General features: G+C 40.4%; 1 protein-coding gene across 1 annotated transcript in view; it reads left to right on the top strand.

Annotated features, from left to right (window-relative positions):
* Positions 1–16513: 16513 nt before the first annotated feature.
* slc26a2 (solute carrier family 26 member 2) overlaps positions 16514–21307 on the top strand; it is a 35915-nt gene continuing 31121 nt past the window's right edge. Inside the window, exon 1 of the mRNA XM_068042955.1 lies at positions 16514–16650. The gene's annotated coding sequence lies outside the window, so the exon portion shown is untranslated. The remainder of the gene's footprint in view (positions 16651–21307) is intronic.

The raw sequence follows: 21307 nt of genomic DNA, 5'->3' as shown, positions 1-21307 counted from the left end.
TCAAACTCACTTCCATACAAGTCAAGATGAAAGTGTAAGATTTCCCATGTGATTGAGAGTATTTCTCTGCGAGTAACGTTGCTCTACAGGTGCTAGCGATCTGCTTGTCAGATTGATGGGTCACCTGTCTTATCTTTCTGCACCAGAATTGCACCTAAGTAAACTGGGCTTGCATCCACGACTAGCTGGGTGGTTTTCTCAGGGTCGAAATAGGCATTTGTACAATTTGCTGGCAAACATCTTTTGATCTCACGTACCGCCTGTTTGTGTGATTTAGTCCACTCCCACTTAATGGTTTCTTTTGTCAGATCGTGTAAGGAGTGTAATGACCGAGGCGGGAGGAGTGCACTGTCTTTTCTAGTTCCACTTCTCCAGAGGTCGCAACATATATTTAAATGTTTACTCAGTTACCAATGTGGTCAATCATATAGTCTACTCTTTATCCCAGAATAAAATACACCAACCAGGTTTCTTTAATAAACGCCAAAATGATTAGTTTATTATAAAACAAGACTTATCCAGTAACGAAGCAAAGCATTAACACAGATTGAAATATGAAAGTTCCATTTTTAAATTCCCCTCACACACACTCTGTAAAAAAAATACAGAATTTCTCTCTGCAGAGGTCTGTTATAAAAAAAAAATACTTTGGCCAAATACTTGCTAATTCTTGAGGAAAAAAGAGAATATATGGAAAGAAGTCAGTTGTCTCTTTTGGTCTGGCATCCTGGTATATGGAGACAAGTCACTGGGAGCTTTTCCAAAGCAGTTCTTTTCAGGTGGTGTTGAGAATTAATCTGGTAGGATTTTCCAGATTCTCAGAGATACAGCACCAGGGATTTTAGCTCTCCTACACTGGACCTTTGCGGGGTTTCTTCAAAGGGGTAGAGAAAGAGGTGAACTGGGTGGTTTCTTTTTCCTTGGCAGGCAAAACGCCAACTGTCTTCAAAACAGTTCACACCCCAGCTGACTCGAACCCCAAAACAGAAAGCCAACCTCCTGACCTCCATAAACCTTGATGTGTGGTTTCTCTGTAAACATCTTACCCAGGTCACCAAGGTTTCCGTTGTTTATTGAGCTTAAAGCACATGATTTCCAGCACAGGTTGTTTTCAAACAACATTTTGGTGACCTTTCAGTGAAATGTCAAAAACAAAGTCCAACATTTATGAAATGCATTCAGCCTTGTAATGAATCCATTTCCACAATTTAAATATAAAACCTCAAATTTAAAAAAAATATAGAAGCATCTTCAAAACAGGGGGCAGATAACATAGTAAGTTCAGGAATGAAGCGACTACAGTAGCTGGTGAGTCCTAGCAGACTCCAGACTTCTTGCACATTTGTGGGATCTGCAGAGTTTGCAATGGCTTCAATTTTCCATGGATCTGGTAAGACTCCTTCACCACTGAACACATGACTGGAGAATTCAATTCTGCTTTCACTGAACAAGGACATGTCTTTGTTCAAGGTGAGGTTACATTCTCTGAGACATTGTACGCATGCATGTAGGAGTGTCTCAACTTCACTTTCAGTGTAACCATAGATGAGAATATCATCATTGATGTTCAGCGTGCCTTCAAGTCCTTAAAGTGCAGATTGAATCATATGCTGAAATACCTCAGTTTATGAGTTGACTCCAAAGTTGAGTCTCTTGTATTGATAAAGATGTGATTAGAAATTACAGTTAAGATATCTCTATTCTTCAACAAGCTCGATTTGAGGTCAAGTTTTGCAAAGTTTTTAGCACCATTCGTTTTCTCTATGATTATCATCGATTGTCGGTGTCAAGTGTCTTTCTTATTGTTTGACTTGGTTTGGTGATCGAATATCAATGCAGATTCGAATATGGTTCTCGCTCTTGGGTTTCTTGATGACTTGTATGGGTGAGACCCAAGGGGTAGGCTCATCCCCAACTTCCTCAGTAATGTCAAGATCAAGTAAGTGTTGAAGTTTCTTCCTTGTCTGCTCTCTGATATGAAATGTATTTGTCACCAATGATGTGCAACTGGGGCACATTAGGGTCTACATGCAGCATACATGTAATGCCTTTCAGTTTGTCAATACCAGTGAAGCATTCAGTTCAAGAATGTTATGTGTAATAATTGTATACGTGTCTGCAATCATGTGCAAATCTGTTGCTGAGTGGAAACTGATAAGTGTGTCACAGTCTCCAGATATGACATAGAATACAGCATTCTTTCTAGTGTGTTTGAAACTGCATTTCAAAAGACCTGAGCACTTTCAGTGGATTGTCACTGTTGTAAGGGAAAATTCTCCTATTCCCTGTTTTGCAAAGAATCCTGAAATTTGTTGAATGTTTTCTCTCCCATGACATTGACAGATGCCGCTGTGTCTATGAGAGCATCTACATCTGAACAACCAATGTTCACTGTCACACAAGGCTGTTTGCTGTTTCCTAGAGAAAGCACAAAAATATATTCAGAGTCATCCACCTCTATATTAGCTACATTCTCTCACCATTTTTGCTGTGGCATGCATACGTAGAACCCTTCTGTTGGTATTGCTCTTAGTAGTTTATTTTGCTAATGAGCAACAAACACGAGCAAAGTGATTGGGTTTTCTACAGGCTTTACACTGTTTAGCAGTAGCAGGACACTCCAGTGTGAGTAAGCACTGCCACAGTGGAAACATTCTTTGGACAAGTTGCAACTCTGGTTCCGAGGCTGCTTTGCAGGTGGTTTCCTGACACATGAACAGTGTTCACAGGAATTGAACTTGAAGTGTGGTCGTTACTGTTGGCAGCCTCAACTTCAGTAGCTGTGGACTCTTGAGAGCAATAGTGATCTTGCTAACTTCTGACAGCTTTCTGTCTCTCAAGTGCTTTTCGGACTAGTTGACTAGAGAGACAACCTTCAATTATTTGTAATTTGATTTCCCATTCGACATGTTCAACATCACTGAAGTCACATTTGGTTTCTAGTTGCTTCAATGGTAATATTGGGCAATTGTCTAGTTTGCTTCTCACTTAGTGCATTGAAAGACAATTGTTTTGTATGTGGTATTTTTCTTGGGCGTGAAGTAGGTTGTTAGTGCATTTTTGCTGAGTTGTAGTCATTTTGTTCAGGCATAAGTGTCTCAAAGATATCCTCCAGATCTTCAGCTGCATAGGGGAGGAGTAAAGCCTTTTGTCTTTTGTCATCTGTGATTGCGAAACCTGCCATTGCGCCTTAGAAGTGTCGCCGCCACTTTTGCCAATGTGGGAATACAGATGATGGCTCCGAATGCACATCAAAAGGTGGTAGATTGGGCACAGACAACGCCATATTGATCAGCAACACAGTGATAGAGCATGATTAGGGAAAGTGTTCATTTCATCATTATTTTAATTGGATGGTTATTTTGGTGAGTTCAGTGTGTCTGTGTATACTGTGCAAGCTTCCTGTGTGTGTCTAACACAGCATCAATGTGTTCTCTAAGACTGCAACTTAAAATGCTGTCTGCAGAAAGTAGACAAACACCTTTCAAACGTTCCATACCTGAGAGCAATGTTTCCTATTTTTCACCATCCTGGTCGCTATTGTGATGTTCTTGGAGCTAAACAGTAATATTCAGTCAGAGTTAATAAGAAACAGAACTGCTACATGCTGTTGAAACATGGATTCCTTTATTCTCTTACAGACACCCTCTGCTGGTATATGTGTTTATGGTAGCCTTAAGTGAACAAAATGTGCAATACAATTTTCAAAACACGACAAAAGAAATTTAATTTTTCAGAATAACGAAGGTCTGAAGGGCTTGGATCGAATAGTAACCTTTCCAATCATGCTGCTCATATGCTTAACAATCTAACTCAAAGCACAGAAAAGAAACAGGAAGCCTTATTGTTCTCTGTGCTCACAGGTCTGCAAAACAAATTCTCTTACCATTGCGACAATGCTTGACTTTGGAAAAGTACATTAGATAGGAGCTGGTGATAACCACCATTGAAGGACAATGTGATAGTTGGATTAAACTCTTTCAGGGTACACCACAGAGAATGAACAGTTATAATTAATGTAGACAATTTTAAACTGGATCTCTTTCCTTCTATTCCGGTTAGTTAGAGTGAACCTAATTAGTTAGTCTAAAAAATTTGATTGAATTTTTCGAGGAGATGACTAGGTATGTAGATGAGGGTAAAGCAGTTGATGTGGTCTACATGGACTTCAATAAGACTTTTGATAAGGTCCTGCATGGGAGATTGGTCAAGAAGGTAAGAGCCCATGGGATAATATAAAAGCAAAATACTGCAGATGCTAGAAATCTGAAATAAAAACAAGAAATGCTGGAAATACTCAGCAGGTCTGGCAGCATCTGTGGAGAGAGAAGTAGAATTAACGTTTCAGGTCAGTGACCCTTCTTCAGAAGGGTTCTGAAGAAGGGTCACTGACCTGAAACGTTAACTCTACTTCTCTCTCCGCAAGAGCCCATGGGATCCAGGGCAATTTGGCAAATTGGATCTAAAATTAGCTTAGGGGCAGGAGGCAGAGGGTGATGGTCGAGGTTTATTTTTGCGATTGAAAGCCTGTGACCAGTGGTGTACCACAGGGATCGGTGCTGGGACCCTTGCTGTTTGTAGTGTACATTAATGATTTAGACGTCAATATAGGAGGTATGATCAGTAAGTTCGAAGATGACACATAAATTGGCAGTGTCATAAATAGTGAGGAAGAAAGCCTTAGATTACAGGACAATATAGATGGGCTGGTAAGATGGGCAGAGAAGTGGCAAATGGAATTTAATCCTGAGAAGTGTGATGTGATGCATTTTGGGAAGACTAACAAGGCAAGGGTATATACAATGGATGATAGGACCCTGGGAAGTACAGAGAGTCAGAGGGACCTTGGGATACTTGTCCATAGATCACTAAAGGCAGCAGCACAGGTAGATAAGGTGGTTAGGAAGGCATATGGGATACTTGCGTTTATTAGCCGAGGCATAGAATATCAGAGCAGGGAGGTTATGATGGAGCTGTATAAAACACTAGTTAGCTGGAGTACTGTGTATAATTCTGGTCGCCATACTATAGGAAGGATGTGATTGCACTGGAGAGGGTGCCGAGGAGATTCACCAGCATATTAACTGGGATGGAGCATTTCAGCTATGAAGAGAGACTGGATAGGCTAGGGTTGTTTTTCCTCAGAGCAGAGAAGGCTGAGGAGGGACCTGATTGAGCTATACAAAATTATGAGGGGCATAGATAGGGTAGATAGGAAGAAACTTTTTCCCTCAGCGGAGGTATCAATAACTAGGGGGCATAGATTTAAGTTTGGGGAAGGAGGTTCAGAGGGGATTTGAGAGAAGAAAAAAATCACCCAGAGGATGATTGGAATCTGGAACACACTGCCTGAAGGGGTGGTAGTGGCAGGAACCCTCACAACATTTAAGAAGTCTTTAGATGAGCACTTGAAATGCCATAGCATACAAGGCTATGGGTCAAGTGCTGGAAAATGGGGTTAGAATAGATAGGCTTGATGGCCAGCACGGACACGGTGGGCCGAATGGCCTGTTTCTGTGCTGTATAACTCTATGACTCTATGAGACTTTCAGCAACTGATCAGTTACATCATGGGAGCCTCATGTGAGATGTCCGTGTGATCATTCCGCATTTCCATCAATAATATCTTTCGTGTAATGCTAGCAATTAAGAACCCCTATATGGCAATCTAATGTCTCCCAGGAGTGAGAACACATTTGGTAATTGAAATGAAGACTTTAAAATCACTTCCAGATTTGCTGTAATATGCGGGACTACCTAGGATTTGAGATTCAGGACTCAACGGCCTGATTTAAAATGTTATGCTATCTGTGCTAGCATGAAAAAAATACTTTTATACTACTGTGTAGCTTGTCTTTCTGGTGCTCAACAAATTGATTTTCTTTTATCCAGCTGTACCAAGCAGTACATTCAAACTTGGTAACATAATTATGGTTTGCCTTGAACTAGAGAAATACATTGTAGACTAATGAGATTTGTTTCAGAAACACAATGGGGTATCTTTTCAATTTGCCACACAGTAATAAAACAGGCATTCTGGATCAGCCAACCATTATAGAAATATCCAATTTTCGTTTCCATTGAAATCATCTATTTCTCCCAATTTACCTCTTCCTACATATAATGCAAACAAATTTTAATAACCAACTTTTTGTGAGTTCCCAATCCTAGATATTTTAAAAGCAATAAATATTAATTAGAATGATTCCCTTGTCTGAATAAACCCTTGCCGGTGACAATTTACATGGGCTTTCATGATTTTTAACATTATTTTTGTATAATTCCAGTGTAAATATAGCTGGTAACCCAGAATACTTCATCAGTTTTGCCACTTTAGCTGTTTTAATTCCACTTGCCTCACATTTTTGGGTTTTAATATGATGAAATATATTCTAGCACTTGAACTCCCTTGCTGGGGAATTCCTCGGATCCGCCCCTGTTTCATTGGCGTACTTTAGAGGTGGGACTCCCGCCTCTGCATTTATTCAGTGTGCTGGAGTGATCCTCTGGTCTTTTGGGGTCAAAGTTTAAGGAGGCAGGATCTCTGTCCCTTTAAAAACTTAATAGGGACTTTAAAGACTTAATTGTCCAGGTACGTCCTGTGGACAAAAACCAGGACAAATCCAACCTGATCAATTACCGCCCCATCAGTCTACTCTCAATCATCAGTAAAGTGATGGAAGGTGTCGTCGGCAGTGCTATCAAGCGGTACTTGCTTAGTAACGCTCAGTTTGTGTTCCGCCAGGGTCACTCAGCTCCTGACTTCATTACAGCCTTGGTTCAAACATGAACAAAAGAGCTGAACTCAAGAGGTGAGGTGAGAGTGACTGTTCTTGACATCAAGGCAGCATTTGGCCAAGTATGGCATAAGGAGCCCTAACAAAACTGAAGTCAATGGGAATCAGAAGGAAAACTCTCCGCTGATTGAAGACGTACCTAGCGCAAAGGAAGATGGTTGTGGTTGTTGAAGGTCTATCATCTCAGCTCCAGGACATCACTGCAGGAGTTTCCAGGGTAGTGTCCTAGGCCCAATCATCTTCAGCTACTTCATCAATGACCTTCCTTCAGTCATAAGGTCAGAAGTGGGGATGTTCGCTAATGATTGTGCAATGTTCAGCACCATTTGCGACTCCTCAGATACTGAAGCAGTCTGTGTAGAAATGCAGCAAGACCTGGGCAATATCCAGGCTTGTGCTGAAAAGTGGCAAGTAACATTTGCACCACACAAGTGCCAAGCAATGACCATCTCCAATAAGAGGGAATCTAACCATCTCCCCTTGACATTCAATGGCACTACAATCACTTACTCCCCCATTATCAACATCCTAGGGGTTACCTTTGACCAGACACTGAACCGAGTAGCCATATAAATACCATGGCTACAAGAGTAGATCAGAGGCTAGGAATCCTGCGGTGAGTAACTCACCACCTGACTCCCCAAAGCCTGTCCACCATCTACAAGGCACAAGTCAGGAGTCTGAAGGAATACTCTCCACTTGTCTGGATGCATGCAGCTCCAACAACACTCAAGAAGCTCAACACCATCTAGGACAAATCAGCCCACTTGATTGGCACCCCATCTACAAACATTCACTCCCTCCACCACCGATGCACAGTGGCAGCAGTGTGTACCATCTACAAGATGCACTGCAGAATTGCACCAAGGCTCTTTCGAGAGCACCTTCCAAACCCGCGACCTCTATCAACTAGAAGGACAAGGGCAGCAAATACATGGGAACACCACCACCTGCAAGTTCCCCTCCAAGTCACACACTATCCTGACTTGGAACTATATCGCCGTTCCTTCACTGTCGCTGGGTCAAAATCTTGGAACGCCCTTCCTAATAGCACTGTGGGTGTACATACCCCACATGGACTGCAGCAGTTCAAGAAAGCAGCTCACCACCACCTTCTCAAGGGCAATTAGGGATGGGCAATAAATGCTGGCCTAGCCAGCAATGCAAAATATCCCATGAATGAATTTTTTAAAAAGGCGCCTCTAACCATTGGAAAGGCACTGGCAGCACGAATTTGACGGTCGTGTTGGATCTTTTTAAAAGAAACCTTTGTATTTTGGAGCTGTAATGTGCTGATTTGCATTAAAATGTCATTTAATTTGAGTTGAGTGATTCATTGTAAATGAACAATTACAAAGTACAAATTAAAAAGGTAAAATTATTCAAAGTACTCGTGACAATTGAGGCTTGGGACTGTGCTATCATAAAAATATTTGAATTGCCACATGAGTTGAAGAACATTCGCTAAATAATCCCTATTAAACTTAGCATGATGGAAGAAGAAGGCATAGTAGCACACATCAGTTATGTTCAATCTTCAAGTGATGTGGTTAGCATGCATTGAAGGTGATCTGCAGCAGAAGTTGACAGGGAAAGTGTTTGCACCACCTATTAGAAGGCCATGCAGATAATTCATTGAACGGTCAGGCCATCTGGAATTTGTCTCTGTGCCAACTTTTGGAAAAATCTGAATCTATATCCAGGCTCAATCAAGGGTTTGTGCAACTAGTCATCTTCTTAGTCATAAATAATTTGTTAGCAAAATAAAAACAAATCGAATTTGCTGTGGGCAGGACTGTATATTGGACACCATAGACCAATATTAATCTCCTTGACATTTGGTTAAAGTTTGGTTATCATTCAGTAGGTTGGCTTCCATGGCAAGCTCGCTAAATTTACAATTTTTTTTGAAAAAAAGTACCATAATCTCAAATGTAAAAGTTCGAAGAAGTTCAAACTGCTTAAAATCATTATAAAGCACCCACCTAAACACTGACTGAATGACTGACTTCTTGACCTCACCTCATGGGGCATGTCTTCATCTAGTGGTGTCAATAGGGACGTGGTTTCACTAACAGTGCACCTCGCTGCTTAGTCTTGTCAATAGTTTCATCATTGGACCCATGTTGCAGCAGGAGGAGCAAGTTGCTGCCACAGCCTACAAACCAGGTAACTTTGGATTTCTTTGTACAGTCGGCAGTGAACACGCCACTGACCACAAAATCCTGGCCATTAAGTTATTATATGTGGTATAATCTGTGGTCCATGATATTTTTGCATCAGAGTACTGCCCTACTAAGGTCATAAATCCAGCCATGTGGACACTTCATCTGGTCCTGTTCCCTTAAGTGTCCGAATGAGACTAGGCACTTGCTGTAGTTGAGTGTGGACCCATGCTGATTTTGCTTTGATGCAGAGCACTGATACCTCTGTGTTACTATGCCAAGATCTTCAGAATAGAATAGTTAGAATTTCATGGAATTATTGAACTATTAATATTTTCCATAATTCTTGTATAGTTGTTTTGAACTAAATTGTGATCTTATGGATCTGCATTTTTCAGAGTAATGGACCAGTTATTTTGTTCATGTGACTGTTAATTGGATGTAGAGATCCACATATGTCCAATGACACCTGTTTTCACAAAGTAGTAAAATATATTATAGATTTTTTTTTTGCCTGTTGAGGAATAAGAATTAAATCTAAAATTTGTCTTCCTGTTGTGGCTCAATAATTAAGTCAGTTTTAGCTGGGAAAAATGATACAGAGGATTAAAATAAAAACATCTTTTTTATCTACAAGGTAACAGATTCAAGCAAGTTCAAGTTATCATTAAGGTAACTGTTTCAACATAGGCCTTTATTGATGCCGAACAATCACCAATTTAGCTCTTTTCTCAATTAGAAGTTGAAAATAATAAATAATAATACTTGCATTTATATGGTTTCTTTTCACATTGAAATGCCTCAGCACATTTCACACAGTAAATTGTTGCATGCAGTGACTGTTAGGTAGATCAACATGAGTATAGCTACTGCAGCACCAACAAGGTAACATCTTTTCATAGATAACTGCTAATGTGTGAAGATATAAAGTTACACTTTATTGCCAATCAAAGGGAAAAAATGTCTCACACAAGTTTAAACATGCAAGCAATGCAGATTGGATTAGAACATTGTCCCTTCATCTTTGGGGCATTGATATGATTACGAAGATTGAAGAAAGAACTTGGGGTAGAAATTTATCTCAAGCAGTGGTGCAAAACGGGTGGTGTTGAATCAGTCGCCTGTTCTACGCAGCATCTTCTTATTCCATTGACTGCAATGGAACTGAATGTCAATTGCTGCATATAACAGGCGGCCAATCTGATACTGCCTATTTTGTGCCGCTGCCTGAGACAAATTTCTATCCCTTTGCATTTTTATAGCATCCACGTGACTTGAGGATGCCCAAAAGTATTTTGCAGCTGATTAAGTACTTTTTTGAAGTGTAGGGCAGAATTGGGGGTGAGAACGGAGGCTGGTAGATATGTAAATTTGAGCCGCCGGCAGTGTGCCAGATTGCTGGCATTATTCTGTCCCCGGGCCATTTTCCTGGAGGTGAGATCGGGGGCAGAAAAACTACCCGCCTGCCAATGGCAAGGACCCAATTAGAGTAATTGTATGGCCAAGTAAGGCGAATTATCAGAGGCCGACTGGAATTTTCGGGAACAGACCAGCTGCCTGGAGGTTGCCACCTGGCGGCAGACTGGGTTGGGTGAGCGGGTTGTTGGAGGTGGGTGGAATAGGGCCAGCACTCCAGGCAGACTTTGAGGCCCTCACTGTCTACTTGATCAGAGCTGTGGCCGTTCTCTCTCCACAATGGGCATTTTTGAATTTTAAATTTTATAAAGTTTCTGAGAGGGAACCTCAAGATGGAGATACCAATTTCAGCAAGGGATCCGCTTTTGACTCAGACATCAGGGTCCTGACCCAAAACGCAAAATCCTGTCCATAGTCACTGCTGTAATTCAGGGAAATGCAGCAGCCAATTTGCACATAGACAGCATGAGGTGTTCATTGATGGATAACTATCAGCCAGCACATCTCTCCTGTTCTTCCTCAAATAGTGCTGTGGGAACTTTACGTCCATCAGTGAGGGCAGATGGGGTCTCAGTTTAATGTCTCATCCAAAAGACAGCACCGCCAACAGTGAAGCACTCCATCAGCACTGAAGTATTAACGTACTGGAATGAAGCAAATACATTATGTGCTCAAGTCTCTGGAGTGGTTTTTGATCCCATGACCTTCTGATTCCAAGCAGGGAGTGCTATCACTGTGCCAAGGCTGACACAAAATAGCATTTTCTTATAAATTTGTGTGGCTCTGCGCCTACCCTCCTTCTAGGATTTCTCCTCCCAGTACATTTATATTAGTAGGACTTCAATAATTGAATTTGACCCCTGTCTGCTGTGTGAGCCATACAAAGTGACTTTATTTTCACAATGGTAGCAGTTATGACAAGAGAGCTGATAAAACAAGCTGTCAGTGTTTGAAGTTTGTGTTCTATTGATTGATCCCATTCTACATTTTATCTAATGTTAAGTAAGTAATCTCAGTGTTACTTATTTTGTGCAGAATTATATAATGAAATTACTGGGGGGAACTTGAGAAAGAGACAAATAATTTAATCTCTGTTTCAATGATTAGATCTTCACTGGTGTACAAGAGTCTTCTCTTTCAACAGCAGCCAAACTGACATACACAGGAAGCAAAACAGAACATGCTGGATAAATTCAGCAGGTTAGGTTGCATGTGTGGCGAGAACAGATTTATTAATGTTTCAAGTGTGGACCTTTCAACACAACTGGAAGATACTATACAAACAGGATTTAAAAAGGAACAGAACATGGGGAAGGGAAATTAAAAAAACAAATAGACACACACACACACACTAGAACTGGAATATCTGGTTGGACATATTCAGAAGTAGGCTTTCCCAGACATTCTGCTGAAATTAACAGAACACTTTTAATTTTTTTCTGCGGTGTTTGTCATCCATCAGCAAGCTTATTGGGTGGGAAAGTCTGTGGCACATCGTGGGCTGGGGGAATGGTGGAGGTTGCAGAGATTATGGAGGTCGGGGGAGATCATAGAGGTCAGGAAGAGATTGTGGAGGTCACGGTGGAGAAGCTGGGGGTAGGTAGGTCAGTTGTGGATTCTGTAAAGAGGTTTTCTTGTTGGGCTTGGAAGAAACATTCCTGTTTAATCAGGTGAAGCTTGTTTGCAGTTTGCAAATGTGATTGCATTTTCCTTATAAAGATTGGTTCCCCTGTCGTTGAGTATCTTCGCTCATGGTTTCTTTCTTCTTAAATCTACATTTAAGTTGTTTCCCTGGTGATCCTAATAATCCTAGGCTATTTTCCTGGGTCAGGGTCATTTCCCATGAAGGATGAGTTCTGGCCAGAATTTCCACCAGCAAGAGGGAGCCTGCTGCTACAGTAGTGGAAGAGGTAAATTTGAATTTAAAGGGGTGGAAAAGCCCAGAGGAGGAGTCCAAAAGTTATTTTTAGGCCTCAGTTGAGACCAAGGACAAAAAAAAAGCTTAAGAATTCTTGGGGTCCTGGGCAACAAGAATATTCATGGCGCCTCCACACAACCTCCACAGGCCTCTGCCCCCACACCACTCAATTAAACAGTAATGTATGGTACAATATGTGAAGCAATAGGTCCTAGAATATTTACACATTGCGTTAATAATAAAGAAAATCAGCAGCAGTAGAAGAATTAGGAAGGATGACCCATGGCATCGTTGAAGATATTTATATATTGGAGAGTTTAACTCATGAAACCCCATTCACTTATGCAGAGTTAAAATTGGGCTCTGGTTTTGAAGTGGATTGAGGAAGCCAGGCCAAGGGTCTGGGAAGAAAGTGCATTAAAAATAGAGTTCAGATCATTTCAAAAGTTGTGGAAATTTGCAGTATATTTCTAAAACAGCACTGAGCTATCTTGGGTCCACTTTTGTTCTGATTAAACTTCAGTCTAGAGGCTTCATAAAAATCTACAGTGCATTATTTAGCATATTTCTTACAAATTATTCTGAGTTAATGGGATTAATTTTCACTTTCATTTTCGTTTGGGTGGTAATCTAAGCATGTTCTAGAGTGAGTGGGTGATCAGTTTACTGCCTAGATGGCAAGGGTGAAAATTACCCTTAGCGTTTAACAAGAAATTTCTTTATATTTCCCTCCTTTTAAACTTCATTATCTCTGTGTTTGCTCAGGCCATGGAGAGAATGAGGAGGTGGATTTCTGGATGGGAAATCCAGAAGTAAGGATTTCCCAGACATTCTGCTGAAATTAACAGAACACTTGTAATTTTTTTCTGCAGTGTTTGCCATCCATCTGCAAGCTTGTTGGGTGGGAAAGTCTGTGGCACATCGTGGGCTGGAGGGAATCATGGAGTTTGCAGAGATTATGGAGGTCGGGGGAGATCATAGCGGTCAGGGTGAGATTGTGGAGGTCACGGTGGAGAAGATGGGGGTAGGTAGGTCAATTGTGGATTCTGTAAAGAGGTTTTCTTGTTGGGCTTGGAAGAAACACTCCTGTTCCACAAGTAGTGCTGTAAAGGCACTAACCTTATGGCATTTCTCACCTCTTTTTACCAGCCAACATTAGTTTAAAATAAAACTCATGTTACACTGGAGGGACACAAGCTCCTTAAAAGATTTCAGTGACTGCCTTGTCTCCTCAAAGCAGATTGGTTGCCCGATCTGCCTCCGTTAAAACTCGAAGTGGACTTTGAACTTTTTAACATTTTTACTTCTCACCTGCCCTAAATTGACCCATTCTTGGGGGTTAAAATTGTGTTCATCATGCGGGAAACTGCAGTATCACTTATGTATTCAGAAGAAAACTTAATGTACGATGATTTGGGGCTTAGGATGTGTAAGTCATCATTACATCAAAAATATACTTCAACAGAAAAGAAAAAAATTGCATTTCTATAGCAAATTATCACAAAAAAACTTTGGAGTTTTTTTTTTCTGTAATCATACACAAAAGAGAATTTTCACATGGCATAATCCTGCAAGTTTGTTGGTTGGTTTGAGGGATGAATGTTAGCTAAACCACCAGGAAAACCCCCTGCTCTTGTACAAATAGTGTCATTGGGACCTTTACCATCCACCTGAAGTGACACACAGGACCATGGTTCAATATCTCATCTGAAAGATAACAGCTCAACTTAGATTCTGTGCTGCAAATTGTGAAGTGAGTCTTGAACCTACACTCTTCTGATTCAGAGCAAGACTGCTGCCAACTGAATGAGGTTGACAGAAGTGACAGATCTGCTAAATTTAAAAGATGTTAAAATCTTAATGGAATTTTAGGGCATGTTTTGTTCTGTTACTGCCCTCTTTGCAGCTAAAAATGGGGTAGTAGCAGGACCAATATCGCATGGATGATTGACCCACCAGCTTACTGTTGGTTGTCCATGCATTCCGATTTTTTATCCTGACCTGCATTTGGACAGTCAGAGATCCTACTGAAAACAGGTGGGGCATAGAGTCATTTGCAGCACAGAAGGAGGCCATTCAGCCCATTGAGTCTATGCCAGCTCACCACGGAGCTATCCTGTCAGCCCCACTCCCCAGCTCGATCCCCATAGCCCGACAAGTCTATTTCTCTCAGGTGGCAATCCAACTTCCTCTTCAAGTCATTGATCGTCTTTTCTTCCACCACACTTGTGGGCAGCGAGTTCCAGGTCATTACCACTCACTGCGTAAAAAAGTGCTTTCTCATATTTCCCCTGCATCTTTTTCCCAAATCATTCAATCTGTGTCCCCTTATCCTTGCACCATTTGTTAATGGGAACAGCTTTTCCTTGTCTAACTGATCCAAGCCTGTCATAATCTTGTACACTTCTATTAAATCTCCCCTCAATCTCCTTTGTTCCAAGGAGAACAAATACAGCTTTTCCACCCTACCTTCTAACTAAAATTCTCCATCCCTGGAATGATTCTGGTAAATATCCTCTGCAGCCTCTCAAGGACCCTCACATCCTTCCTGAAGTGCAGTGACCAGAACTGGATGTAATACTCCAGTTGGGGCCTAACCAGAGCTCTATAAAGGTCCAGCATAACTTCCCTGCTTTTGTACTCAATGCCTCTATTTATGAACCCCAAGATCCCATGTGCTTTACTAACCACTTTCTCAATATGTTCTGCCACCTTCCTGCCATTTTTAATATTTAGTTATAAATTGGGGTCAATTAGCAGAGTTAAGATCCCAACTCTTTTTCCATCTCCACCTAAATTTCTACTGCCAGTTTCTCAAGTCACCCACAAACCATTGAGTGTGCAAGTTGGGAGGCAGCCTTTTCCAGTCACGTTTAAAGAGATCCTCAGTTGCAAGTAAGGGAAAGCTGAAGGCAGGCCCGGCATTCATTTTTACTCCAGTCGCCTGTGTGCTTGGAGCCTTAAAGGCTTCTAACATTTGATCTTGTTGTTATAGGCAATAACAATTTTCCCTCAGACTATAAATGGCTACTCCCTTTCACTTCCAACATTTCCACCCCACCCCTTTAAGGTGCTTTTACAGGCAAGATGGGCTTGATTCCCCACTCTCCCAATGAGCAAGCAGCAATTAAGGTGCACCAATAGATGCTGGCAGCTTGCCGATTCAATGCTGACGTGGCTTACCCAGGAAAATTGATTAGGCCAACTTACAACTGCATCGGCTGAGCAGTGGGGACAGAGTTGGCAACCCACCCATTGCTCGCTTGATATATGCCCAAATCCAAAATTGTCCCCAATGAATCAATGAGTGAGATGTTTAATTTATCACTCCAGTATAATACATAGTGACACCCAGCCATTGTACAAGTGGGTCACCCCTTGTATGAGTCTCATGCACACCAAAATAAAAAAATGTGCATTTATGTAGCGCTTTTCACGATCCCAGATGTCTCAAAGCCAATGAAGTACGTTTGAAGTGTAGCCACTGTTGTAGGAATGGGCAGATGTTCAGTTTTGTGTATGTTATTAATATATGTCATCATATTTTCAAAGATAGTTTTATTATTGCATAATGTAGTTGAGATTCTAAATTCAAAAATCTAAGACTTCATCTAAATTTGCCAACATCGGTTGAATAGTTATGACTGGCAACAGATTGCAAAATCATTTAAACATATAACGTTGCGTTTACCTTTGAGTGTTGAATGACATGCACACAAATAGATTACATTTCTTAACCTAAGTGGGTAATGTATTGGTTTCCAGTGAGGCTAGGCAAATGTCCTGGGAGGGAAACAGGTGAGACTCAATTTTGCTGTACAGTGCAGGCGCCAGTTTCTGACATGCGTACAAATTCCATGTCGAAATTCAAGTATTTCAAAATACATGGTGTGTATATGAAAATATCACAAAAGAAAATCTCAGTTAATAAAAATAACAATCTTCAGTCGTTCAGGCACAGAATTTAGAGCTGCAGTAAATTGTTGAGGGGACATTGATCAATCGCAGCGATTAGTACCCGACAACTGGAACGACAGTAACTGGGCGGAGCTCAGCGCCGGTCTCACACAGGTCCGCAAAGGTTCGAGTGGTAGCGGATGGTGGGAGCTCTGACCAATCAGGAATGTTGGCGCTGCAGAAAGTGGGCGGGGCTCTGATGCACTATCGTCCCATGAACTACCGGCTTCTGGCGATGACGTTACAAGGCGTCTGGTTGCGGTGCTGTACGTGGGCAATGAGTCCTGGGGTGATATTCGATTGGAAGAAATATTATAGTTTATCTTATTATTTCACTTTATAGCCCCATGCGAGAGTGCAATTACCTGTTCCATTGTTAACAGGAGCCTGACAGTAGGTGAGTGAGTTCATTCTGCAGTGAGGAAGAGTAATGTGAGTTTGTTGCATTGAAACTGCTTGAGCAGCATTGGGATCGCGCCTTCTGTTTCCATGTTATTACTGAAGAGTTTCATTTATTTCTATTTTTAATGTGATCTAATCCATTTTTGTGGCTTTCAAAGTAGATTAGTTACAGTTTCTACTTACTGTCAAATGTTACTGTTTTGAAAGATAAGGGCAATTTGGACTGCTGGGTATGTACCTACAATCGATTCTACAGCTTGGTGGTGACATTGAACAGTAGATTCTATTGTGATGTGGCAGGTACCTGTTAAACAGGAAAAGTTTGAGGCATTAGTTCATTCTTGCTGCCCGAAATTGACCACTGACATAGTGCTTGTTTACGGTTTCTTTAAAGTGAAAGTGGTTGGAAATTCTGAATTAAATTTGTGGGGAATTGAAATAAACTGGGAGAATCTAAAGTTGCTTTGCGGTTGTATTTAAAAGGGGAATAACAACGAAAAATGCTCGCTAACACACAGCAGGTCTGGTAGCATCTGTGGAGAGAGGGACAGTTAACATATCAGGTCGACAACCTTTCATCGGAGTTAATGTTTCAGGTTGGCCCGCCTACATTTCCGTTGTAAATTAGTTGAAACTAGGTTTGCAAGTTATGGGCTTTCTCCATTGAGAACTTTAGTAACAGGTTAAAGCAGAGTGTTGTTCTTTATATACTGTACTACGTTAAAGCAGATTGATGCATCAATATGCTACGCTTTCAACAAGTTAATTGCTAAACTTAATGCAATTTATTGGACCTTTTGAGGAAATAGAAACGTTGTGGATTAGCAGCCGAAATGGCGCGTATTTTAAAGGATATACTGCAATTGTTGATGTTCCTAGGATGGTGCTAAACCTATAGTTAATAAGTATTTTTAACGTGATCCGTATTATAGGACCAATCTGGCTTGAGCTGAATACTTATTGGACATGAAAAACAAGACCCGATAGTATGAGCTAAATCTTACACATAATGGTGTTAAAATTGTGAGGGGTGGTGTTATGGAGTTGTTGCTGTCCAAGGGAGTAGGCTAACCTCCTGAAAGAGCTAGAAATCACCCACGCTTGAAAGGCTGTAATGGTGTCGCTAGATATAAGTTTGTGTTGTTCCATATAATCTATTTAGTGCAAACATTTTGTTTTAATGTTGCTAAATTTTATTAACATTGTCACCGGTAGACACGATCACCCATGTCATATCACTAATCACCTTTTGTTTTCAGATCTGCTAATGTCCCAACATCTGCAGCACTTATGATGACCAGAAAAACATAAATTTGTGCTTAAAATCAGGCTAGATCAATATTTCATATTGAGATTGAGAAGGGGGTTTTCAAGCTCCAGATTAGCTTATTGAATGTATGAATCCTGCAAACCTTTGAAGTTTTGTTCGTATTGGTGCATCATAAGAAAATAACTAGTCTTTAACTTTCTTTAATTGTATGTGTTAGGGAAAACTCTGACATCAAAGGATATAACCTTATAATATTTACATTGTCATGCCACTTGGTGTTTACTGTAAATTTGCTTTGCACAACTGTTCCTAACTACACTTGAGTTATCATTCTATCCTAGACATTCTGAAACATTTGCTAACATTTTGGGATTTTCACAACCCAAACATTAGATCAGATGTTACGAGTTATTTTTTGGATTAATTGTTTCCAAACAGTTGACCTGAATGGCACAAGAAGACAAGATAGTAGGGCTGTGCTTGCATGCATAGTTCAGCAATACAGTGGTAAGCAATTAAGGTGGTGTTTCTGTCTCCTTGGGGGGCAGGACCCATCTGAAGCAGTCCTTTCTGCCAGTTTCTCTAGAGGCAGCAATACCAGAGTGGCAACAGAATTAATGAATAAAAGCAAAATACTGCAGATGCTGGAAATCTGAAATAAAAACAGAAAATGCAGGTCTGGCAGCATCTATGGAGAGAGAAGCAGAGTTAATCTTTCAGGTCAGTGACCCTTCTTCAGAACTGACAAATTAATGATGCTGGTTGCAGATGGGATATAGAACCAGTAATACACTTCACCAAGCACTGCTCCATATAGAACATTTCAGCTATTAGCAAAGGTTTGGTGAGCAGAAAATAGTCTAAATTGTGACTGTCAAGCAATTGGGTGTGTTCAGCTGTTTGTCAGTTGCCACTGATATGATGGAAATAGCCTGCAATATAAATGGAGCTGGTTCCACAGCAGTGGAAACCAAGGCTGTTCTAATTGCTGCTTCTACAAGGTTCTGTAATCTGGGTTTGGGACAATAACCTCACCATAACTAACCACAGTTTAAAGAATGCATTGCCACCTTGTAATGATTACAGCCAACTGTTACTGTGTATAGTATATTCAACTGCCATAGTTTTGATAATTTCAGTAGGTTTGCTGGTTTGTAATTGCATTGCTTGTGTTCTAGAGCATAACTGTAGAACTTGTTTGTGCATCAAAATGAGCTACCTTACTATGTCCATTAAATCTAAGTAACTGCCAATTAAACTTTTCTTCCTGTAGCTAGGTGCTAAAGATGAGTGTCAACTTGGCTTAGGTGGTGGAACTCTTGGTCTTGAGTCAGAAGATTTTGGTTTCGATCCCAATACCAGGACTTGGGCACAGAATCTAGGTATACTGAGGGCCTATTGCATTGTTTGATGAGCCATTAAGCCAAGGTCCCAAACTGCCTGTTTTATTGCTTTAGGTGTTTATGGCAGGAAAACTTCTCTGGCCCACATTCTTCCCTTAACTAATAGCACCAAATAACAGAATTAATTAATTCTGTTATCATAATATTGTTCATGGGTTCTTGCTTGTCTATATTGGCTGTTGTGTTCACCAATATAACAATAGTAACTGCTTGTAAATTGGATTGATGTAATCATGAAACATTCACTTTTCTTGGATCATCTAGAAAGTAAAAGTAATCCCAAGTTTTTTTTTCTGCACTGCTGACTGCTTCTTTAAATCCCTGTCCCCTGCCTCCCAATGACAAGTATGAGGAGCAATAGACCTCTGTCACTAAAATTAAATTCCTCATCAATGCTTTTGTCAGTACAGTTTTGAGTTTCCACAATCTATACTTTTAAACAATGTGGTTTCATTTGTGAATTTTTTTTTTTGTTGCTTGTATTTTCTTTATCTATTTGGTGTCACTACATATAGGCCTGGATTTGTGGTTAGTGGTGAAGGGACAGCACTCACTGCTGACCTCGCAAAAGGTTGCCCACCAAGATTTAGCAGGCTCTACAGCATGGATTTCCTCTATTCCAATATGACTTTAAATTTGGTACCATCTGTGGCATCCAGCAAGAGTGGAGGTAATAGGGAGGCTGATCAGCCCATCAGACTGAAGAATTTTCACAGACTGCAAAGCAACAAGTAAACAGCAAAGATTATAATTCTCACTTTATTTTGCTTTTTCTGTGCAGTGATTAAAGATTGGAACATACACATGGGATTAAGGTATAAACTGAAGTAGCATAAACTTAAAACAAATTATTTTAAAAATCATACAGCTTTCAATTAGTCTTCTGAGTGAATAAGCCACCACACTTGCAAAATTAGTTCTTCGTGGTCAGAGAGGCTGTTCAGCAGTAATTATGAATTAGTATGCTGTTTTAAAAACTCAGTTACACCTGCTGCAACATTTCTGCTGTTTTTCTTACCAGGAGAATAGTGTGGGAGAAAAATTGAACTTGATGTCAATTCACTGGTTCTGTGTTGATTGCATCTGCAAAAACAGCAACAGCACAACCTGTGGAGGAGCAGGGTATCACTGACAGCGACTTTCAGGTTTCCATGTTTGACTGCAGATCTGCAGATGCCAGAAATTGCTGTTAGTTGTACACAATAATAATGGCGAGTGCTGACAGTTTTGCCATCATTACAAATGCAAAATCCAACCAATAAAGGATTTTTTAAGTAGATATTTATGAAAGGTTAGGCACTTAGAAAATGTCAGCAAGATTTGTAATTGGACATCTGCTAATCTTGTTACTTGAGTATAGTGGGCAAGAAATTCACATGTAACTACTCATCATAAAAGGTGCAAGGTAAGATTAGTAAACTGGAGAGTTATTCTGTGAAGACATTAGTTCTTTTACGCTAAAATCAATTAACGCAGAATTCTAACTATCAGTGTTTTTGAGATATGATAATGCACACTTAATGAGAGTGCTCCATCATATTGCATATATAATTTTCAGGTTGAACTTGTTTCATGGTTAATTGCCGATTGCTCTGTTGCTTCCATCACTACTTCTTTTAATGACTTGCTGCCAGATTGATACAATTTTTTAACCCTTTGTAAAACTGTCAAATTAAGCAGGTCAGATGCATTACACAGAAACCACTGTTAGAGCTGGATACAAAATGATTAACTGCACTGAAAAAAATGACTTTGAATTTTGCACCCAAATCATTAGGGCTGTATGAAAGATAAGAATTCAGAAACATGTCATCAGATTCCAGTTATCAGAATGTAGTAACAGTGTGATATATTAACTTGTTCTGGTCCATGTCCAAAATTCAAACAAAATTACTGAATGTTCTTGGCTTGAGTATTTTGATCGGGAAATATAACTGAAGGTAGAGCACTCAGGCAGTGTTAGATTTTTATCTCCAGCC

Source organism: Heterodontus francisci, chromosome 12, assembly GCF_036365525.1.
Source record: "Heterodontus francisci isolate sHetFra1 chromosome 12, sHetFra1.hap1, whole genome shotgun sequence".
Taxonomy (NCBI): Eukaryota; Metazoa; Chordata; class Chondrichthyes; order Heterodontiformes; family Heterodontidae; genus Heterodontus; species Heterodontus francisci.
This window is presented reverse-complemented; position numbering and strand designations above follow the sequence as displayed.